This window comes from Mauremys reevesii, linkage group 1, assembly GCF_016161935.1.
Source record: "Mauremys reevesii isolate NIE-2019 linkage group 1, ASM1616193v1, whole genome shotgun sequence".
In the NCBI taxonomy this organism is placed as follows: Eukaryota; Metazoa; Chordata; order Testudines; family Geoemydidae; genus Mauremys; species Mauremys reevesii.
In genome coordinates this window covers 47,763,246-47,771,921 of record NC_052623.1, presented here as the reverse complement: position 1 = coordinate 47,771,921, position 8,676 = coordinate 47,763,246, and the positions used below count along the sequence as shown (strand labels likewise).

At 42.4% G+C, this 8,676-nt stretch overlaps 1 pseudogene; it reads right to left on the bottom strand.

The window, feature by feature from the left end:
- Positions 1-343: 343 nt before the first annotated feature.
- Positions 344-4,367, bottom strand: LOC120403511 (annotated as a pseudogene).
- Between the last annotated feature and the right edge of the window lie 4,309 nt (positions 4,368-8,676).

Below are 8,676 nucleotides of genomic sequence, written 5' to 3'. Positions count from 1 at the left end.
TACCACTTATTGTGAAGTCTATTGCAGAGAATTTCTTGTTTTACCTGGACACCTCCATGCCAGCACTTATAATTTAGTGACTGTGTGTAGTTCATGTAAAAGGCCTCATAGATACTCTGCAGTACTTGTGCTGTGATTATTTTTATCCAGCCCTTTGGGAGAACAGCAAGTTGAACCTTATAATTTTTAGCAAACTGGTGATTAAACTCCTTCAAGTAGTCAGAAGCCCTGATGCTGGGATCTGGCTAGATGCACCAGTTAGGGTAATACCAACCATAGGGATAACATCGAAAAGCTATCTCCAGGTGTTTAAATTCAGATGTAGAAACCATAACTTCTGCATTTATTGGTTCCTTTGTTGCTCTAATCCTTGATGCCAATGGACAGATTCAAATAGCTCCTTGTGATTAGTACCTTCTTCTTCATAGGGGACCTTATAGAATGGATATAGCTCCTCACATCCAGATGCTCACTTGAAGATTTCATTGTGGGACTTGAGTTGAAGTTTCTAAAACATTGCCTGAACACTCAGCTCCTTCTGTTCTATGTGGATGCTTTCTTCTGCCTCAGAGTGTCTTGAATGGACTGAGAATGGACCAATGCTTTCTGTGTTTTTGAACAGGATCACATCCAAGTTGTCCTTGATCATTTTGCAGCACTTGGCAGAAATAATCTAGAAATGCAGAGTTTGTGAGAGTATCTTTTTTGCTTGGAGTTAACCAGAACATTCCTGACTTTAATAAAGTGGATAAAATCTTCCTCACCAGATCTTGCAAACCCTCAGTCTCACTGTAATGATGTAACAAGCCCCTCAGGATCCAAGTTTTGACCAACTGTTGGTAGTTACTAATGTATTTCACGTAGTTCTCAAAATTCTTCTTCTCCAGCAGCTTCTTTTGTACAGTGAACTGGAAGAAGTTCCAGTTACTATATACAATGGACTGTACGTTGCTGAGAATATCATCCACTATTTGTGACCCAAGTCTCCTGTCTGCATAATCCTCCAGCACCAAATTGAGACACTGGCTACAGGAATCCAATCTGTTTTGACAGGAGTCCTCATGCAAGTAAAATTCTCTAAACACGGAGAAGAACTGAGGTTTCAGTTCTCCAAACATTGCCATGGATCATTTTCTTTGCTGAAACATCTCTGAGTCTTCTTAAATGCATGAGTTGCCTGATTCAAGGCTCCTCGTGTACAATGGCCACTACTTACTGAAAGCTTCAGGATGAATGTGGGGTTCAGAAGAGTGGATTTCTCTGTGCTCTGCACACCCAGTATTGTTAGAACCAGCATTTTAGATCCTCCTTGCAGCTTGGCATTGAGCTCAGTCAGAAGGTTTGTAATCTACTGCAGTGAGATGCTGGAAGCATCTGTGTCTATCACCTCTTGGATTTTTTCCCCATTTTACCCTTTTAAACTATTGACTATTCTACTTCTTGAAACTGACCCAACACACACACACACAATGTTCAACTCCTAAATAGCAGGCAGAGATCCTGATTATACAATTCTGCTAGCTGTTGTGGGTCATCCTCCCTAACATTAAATTTCTCTTTATAATCAGTCCATAGTCTAGAATCCCCCCAGCAATTCAATCCAGGCTTAATTAATCAGTTTCAGGAAATAAGTATTCTCTGGAGAAGGTAGTTATCCTATTTGATTAATAAATGTAACTAGGGCTGTCGATTTAACTCACGCAATTAACTAGAAAAAATTAATCGTGATTAAAAAAATTAATTGTGATTAATTGCAGTTTTAATCGCACTGTTAAACAATAGAATACCAATTGAAATTTATTAAATATTTTTGGATGTTTTTCTACATTTTCAAATATTTTGATTGCTATTAAACACAGAATACAAAGTGTACAGTGCTCACTTTATATTATTTTATTACAAATATTTGCACTGTAAAAATTATAAACAGAAGATAGTATTTTTCAATTTCATACAAGTACCATAATGCAATCTCTTTATCCTGAAAGTGCAATTTACAAATGTAGATTTTTTTTTATTACATAACTGCACTCAAAAACAAAACAATTTAAAACTTTAGAGCTTAAATCCACTCAGTCTGACTTCTTATTCAGCCAATCGCTAAGACAAACACATTTATTTACATTTATGGGAGATACTGCTGCCAGCTTTTTATTTACAATGTCAACTGAACGTGAGAACAGGCGTTCGCATGGCACCTTTGTAGCAGCATTGCAAGGTATTTACATGCTTGATATACTAAACGTTCGTATGTCTCTTCATGCTTCAGCTACCATTCCAGAGGACATGCTTCCATGCTGATGACGCTCATTTAAAAAAATGCGTTAATTAAATGTTGACCGAACTCCTTGGGGGAGAATAGTATGTCTCCTGCTTTGTTTTACTTGCATTCTGCCATGTATTTCATATTATAAAAGTCTCAGATGATGACCCAGCACATGTTGTTCATTTTAAGAACACTTTTTAACTGCAGATTTGACAAAATGCAAAGAAGGTACCAATGTGAGATTTCTACACATAGCTACAGCACTTGATCCAAGGTTTAAGAATCTGAGTGCCTTCCAAAATCTAAGAGTGATGAGGAGTGGAGCATGCTTTCAGAAGTCTTAAAAGAGCAACACTCCAATGTGGAAACTACAGAACCCAAACCATCAAAAAAGAAAATCAACCTTCTGCTGGTGGCATCTGACTCAGATGATGAAAGTGAACATGCATCGGTCTGCACTGCTTTGGATTTTTATTGAGCAGAACCCATCATCATCATGGACATGTGTCCCCTGGGATGGTGGTTGAAGCATGAAAGAACATATGAATCTTTAGCACATCTGGCACGTATATATCTTGCAACGCTGGCTACAACAGTGCCATGCGAACATCTGTTCTCACTTTCAGGTGACATTGTAAACAAGAAGCGGGCAGCATTATCTCCTGCAAATGTAATCAAACTTGTTTGTCTGAGTGATTGGCTGAACAAGAAGTAGGACTGAGTGGACTTGCAGGCTCTAAAATTTTACACTGTTTTATTTTTGAATGCAGTTTTTTTTTTACATAATTTTACATTTGTAAGCTCATGATAAGGAGATTGCACACCAGTTCTTGTATGAGGTAAATTGAAAAATAATTTTTTTTACAACACAAATATTTGTAATCAAAAGTAAATATAAAGTGAGCACTTTTGAAATTAATATATTTGAAAATGTAGAAAACATCCAAAAATATTTAAATAAATGGTATTCTGTTATTGTTTAACAGTGCGATTAATCACGATTAATTTTTTTAATCACTTGACAGCCCTAAATGTAACTATTCCACCAGTAAAGTCACATTTATTCTTCTGTCTACTTAACTCCAAGGTTTCTCTGTCAGCTGAGATTTACAGAGCAATGTCCTTTTGACTTTTTATGGTGCACATTTCTTTCTCCATTTTAGCCACATTTCCAAAGATCCCCTTGGAGTCTCAACATTTCCTTCTTGTAATTTTCCACATCTTCTATTTTTGTGGCGATTTAATTTAACTCAATTGCTCATACTCTGACATTCCTAATCGATCTTCATTCCTACTTCACATACAGTCATAGATTTGTTTTCAATACCACTTATCATGTGACATAAATTCATTATTCTTTCAGTGGTAGAGCACAGCTTTTCTATAAAGTCTGCCATGTTTGTGATGTGGCCTTTCACTGGTAGGTGTGTTTTGTTCGATTTTAGCACTGAGACTAATCTATGAAGGAATTCTAATATTCCTTGGATTTCCCAACCTGTTGATTGAGAATGAAGCAGTACTTAGTTGTTGGTATATTCTCTCCCACGGTAAATATGAACGTTGATAAATATGAACGTTGCAGAGGAAAGTTCTTTTAAATTGCTAACCTGCACCCTGTGTGACCTGATGTCTCCACACAAATTTGTAACTGCAAAGTGTTCTGGTTCTCCTTCCTACCAGGAAATTTCTACCAACCCCTCTGCAATTTCATACTGAACATTCTATGTACTGATATATAAGAAAATTATAATACTACAAGGACTAGGTGAGAACCTCCCTGAACATTTTGTGCTTGAATAAGAAGTAGGTCCCAGATACACAAAGAAAATGACTGGCATTGATGTGAGCTCTCTTCTCTAAACTCTTTGCTTTCTGACAGGGGATGTGGCCTCCATTTTCTCACAATCTCCCTCATGGCCCACACCATTAAGATGTAGTTGGGAGTATCAAGGGTAAGTAACCCTATGCCTTCCAGAGGGAAGACACAATGGCACATGGATATTTTTAACAGACTCTTGTATTGTAGGAAACTGTCTGAGCAAAGCAGAACAGTACAAATAACATAGACAACAATCATCTCCAGAGGGTTCGTGGCTGGCATGTTCTCAGGAACTACACATTGGGGCCTGGTTACCTTTACATCCCCCCATCTGACCGTGAATTAAGAATCCCTGTAAATCCCATGGGAAGGTGGGAACTAGGGCCACCTCTGGCTGGAGCAGGAGGTGAGCTAGTTTCCTGCTGCCTTCTGAGCATAGTCTAGGAGCTATTATTATTTACTGATTGAATTCAAAGTCCTTTTGAGTCACCTGAAGCAGCTTGAAAATTAACATGGCAAAAGGCAGCAATGAAGTCAAACATCATCATCCTGGCTTATTGGTGAATGCCAGTAGCAAAAATCTCCTACGGCTGGAGACAGGACACTAGACAGGGAGGCTCTGAGTTACTACAGAGAATTCTTTCCCAGCTATCTGCCTGGTGGGTCTTGCCCACATGCTCAGGGTCTAACTGATCACCATATTTGCAGTCGGGAAGGAGTTTTCCTCTGGGTCAGATTGGCAGAGACCCTGGGGAGAGGGGGGTTGCCTTCCTCTGCAGCATGGGGCACAGGTCACTTGCAGGTTTAAACTAGTGTAAATGGTGAATTCTCTGTAACTTGAATAACTTATTCTCTTTAAACCATTATTTGAGGACTTCAGTAACTCAGCCATAGGTTAGGGATCTATTTCAGGAGTGGTTGAGATTTTGTGACCTGCAATGTACAGATCAGACTAGATGATCAAAATGGTCCCTTCAGACCTTAAATTCTGTGAGTCTATTATTAATTTTAAAATCTCAGCAGAAATGGAGAGCTTAATTTTTGCACTGGCTGCAATTTCCATATAGTTATGGTGTAGCCAGGCAGAATGCACTACAGTATTCCAACGTAGAATGTTTGCAGCACCCTCGGTGTGCTTCCAAAATGTTTGCAGACAGGCTGCGCTCCCACGTGTCTAGTATATTTACTTTTTAATTAAATTCAGAAGAGGTGCCAAAGCTGATTAATGCAAGTCTGCCATGTTTAAAGGGGCTTTGTCGCTGGGGCCCCCAAACACATGATCATATTAGTTAAGATCCCTTGATCATGATTAAACTGAAGGTTAAGTCTCTTGAGAAAGTTTCTGTAGCTAAAGAGTGCTCTTTTGCCTTGGCCAAGGTACCTTGCCCTACTAGGACCTCCAAGCATTCGACACAGAAGCACCTGAAGCAGCTGGCATTGCTACACAGCAGCAGCTCCTTGCCTTCACAGCAGACGGTGCAGTAGGACTGGTATCCATCCTCGTCGGACATGTAGCTTGGCCGGGGCTTCTGGGAAAATCTTCCCTTCCTGAGCATGAATTCTCATTCAGTCCTGCCTGGAACATCATCCGAGCTGGAGACTTCTGCCTCAGGCTGCTCTCCCAGCTGGTAGCACCGCGTGGTCACACCTACTCCTTGCTCCCATGGCTCATGAAGCCTGGACAGTAGTAAGGAACAGTTCAACTATAGGCTGAGCAAGTACAGAATGGTGGTAGAATGTGCCTTTGGACGTTTAAAAGCTCTCTGGCACTGTTGATCAGACCTCAGTGCAACCAACATTGTTATTATCGGTTGCTGGGTGCTCCATAATATCTGTGAGAGTAAAGGGGAGACGTTTATGGCGGGGTGAGAGGTTGAGGCAAATTGCCTGGTGTTTGATTTTGAGCAGCCAGACACCAGGGCAATTAGAAGAGCACAGCAAGGTGCACTGCGCATCAGAGAGGCTTTGAAAACCAGTTTCATGACTGGCCAGGCTTCAGTGTGACAGTTGTGTGTGTTTCTCCTTGATGCAAACCCGCCCCCTTTGTTGATTTTAATTCCCTGTTAGCCAACCACCCCCCCTCGAAATAAAGTAACTATTGTTTTGAAACCATGCATTCTTTATTAATTAAAAAAATGAGATAACGGACAAGGTAGCCCAGGTGGGGTGGGGGAGGAGGAAAGGACAAAGCCACATGCTTATTGTAGCCACACTAGAAATCAAACTGTTTGAATGACAGCCTTCTGTTGCTTGGGGCTTGAGCCATCCTCTGGAATGGAGTGGCTGGGTGCCTGGAGTCTCCTCCCCACTCCCCCCAGCTCCCTGGTCTTGGGCGTCTGGGTGAGGAGGTTATGGAACATGGGGAGGAGGGTAGGCGGTTATACAGTGGATGCAGCGGGGGTCTGTGTTCTTGTTGGCTTTACTGCAGCTCCAACAGATGCTTCATCATGTCCGTTTGTTCCCCCATTAGCCTCAGCATCACATCTTGCCGCTCTTCTCACTCACTTAATTCTTTCCTGGCCTCTGCCACTGAATGCCTCCATGCATTAAGCTGTGTCCTATCAGTGCAGGCGGACTGCATGAGCTCGGAAAACATGTCATCACGAGTGTGTTTTTTTTACCTTTTAATCTGCGATAACCTCAGGGACAGAGATGATAAGGGGAGCGTAGAAACATTCTACGGTCTACAATTCTGGGGGTACTGCATGGTCAGCTGTGCTGCTGCGTTCGCCACGCTGACCAAACAGGAAATGAAATTAAAAAGTTCCCGGGGCTTTTCCTGTGTACCTGGCTAGTGCATTGGAGTTCAGAGTGCTGTCCAGAGCGGTCACAATGGAGCACTCTGGGATAGCTCCTGGAAGCCAATACCATTGATTTGTGTCCGCACTACCCCAAATTCGACCCAGCAAGGTCGATTTTAGTGCTACTCCCCTCATTGGGGAGGAGTACGGAAGTTGATTTTAAGAGCCCTTTAGGTCAACAGAACGGGGTTGGTTGTGTGGACGCAGTCATTTTTAAATCAACCTAATGCGGCTAAATTCAACCCAACCCCATAATGTAGACCAGGCCTTACACTGAGGGAAAAACTCCTTCCATTAGCGTAGGCTGCATCTACACTATGGGGTTATGCTAGCATAGCTATGGAAACGTAGAAATACTGGTATAGTCTCTATAGTGTAGACATACTGTAAGCGAAATGCAGTATATGGCTGAAAGTAAAATACCTTAATATACTTCTACAATGCTAGTCCAAGATCTTGACTCAGCAAAGTACTTGAACTTTAAGCACGTTTACATGCTCTTTTGAATGGGAATGTACTTAAGGACATAGAATCATAGGGTTAGAGGGGACCACAAGGGTCACCTAATCTAACCCCCTGCAAGATGCAGGATTTGTTGTGTCACATGCTTACCTGATTTGGGGCCCAACACAGTAGTAGCTGAAAGTCCAAAGCATCTGAAGGCTGCTTTGTGTGTGAAACGAGTTGACAGCATCAGGCAAGGAGAGAGGTTTGAGAGTGAGGGTACCCTTCGAGGCGGGGGTGTAATTCTCTGCTTGAGACATACCTGTGCAAGCTGTGATTGAACCAGTGCTCTAAAAATAGTGTGTAGCTGCAGCTGCACAAATGGCTAGCTGCCTGAGTACATGCCTAGGGTCAGAGGCAGATTACGGTTTTGTGGGGCCCTGGGCCAGAGCAAGAGGGGGCCCTTCCCCACCCCTTTCACCTGCAGTCCCCCGCTCCCCGCACCTCCCACCCACCCGGCGATCCTGCCAGGGAAATGGGGTTGGGGCACGGGGGCTTCTTCCACCCACCCAGCACTCCTGCCAGGGAGCAGAGTCAGGAAGCGGGGTCTTCCCATGCTCCGTGGCAGAAGTGCCAGGTGGGCGGAGCGGGTCAGGGCATAGGGTGCCTATTTTTCTGGGGGCTCACAATAGGCCCTGGCCCCCAGGCACAGACCCTATTGGCCCAGTGGCTAATCTGCCACTGCCCAGGGTATGGTTATACTTGGGTCAGCTGGTCCTTGTGCCACCGTGGCTACACTCTCTGTTTTTAGTGCACTAGCTCAATTAGAACATGGGTGTGTCAGCTTGAGCTGGGAATCACACCCCAAACTCAAAGTGTAGCCTTACCCTAAGACAGCCTGCCCCTTTCACTTCCATTAACATTCGTTTTAAAGAAGAAAGGAAAAGATGCAGTTTAAGCATAAAATGGAGCATGGTTCAATGTGTACAATCTCTCTGGGGGAGCCATATAGGAAGAAATGCAATTTTTTCCTATTATAGTGTTTACTATCTAATCTGCCACACTGACCATTGTTGTGAGATCATCTGATGAAGAACCCTATTGTAATGCACATGAGCAAGAGGGCAGAATTAAGGTCATTGTGAGAACCTAAACTCTGAATTTCTTGACTTCTGTGAGATTACAGCCAGAATGTGTTTTGCATTGAATAGCCAAGACTTGTTTTCACCAATAAATATCTGCATTTTGACATGCACTAAGAGACGTTTTTCTCCTTTCATGAAGCAGAAAATTATATGCAGTATTGCAGCACAATGAATCCAGAACAAACACACCTCTTAGTACTT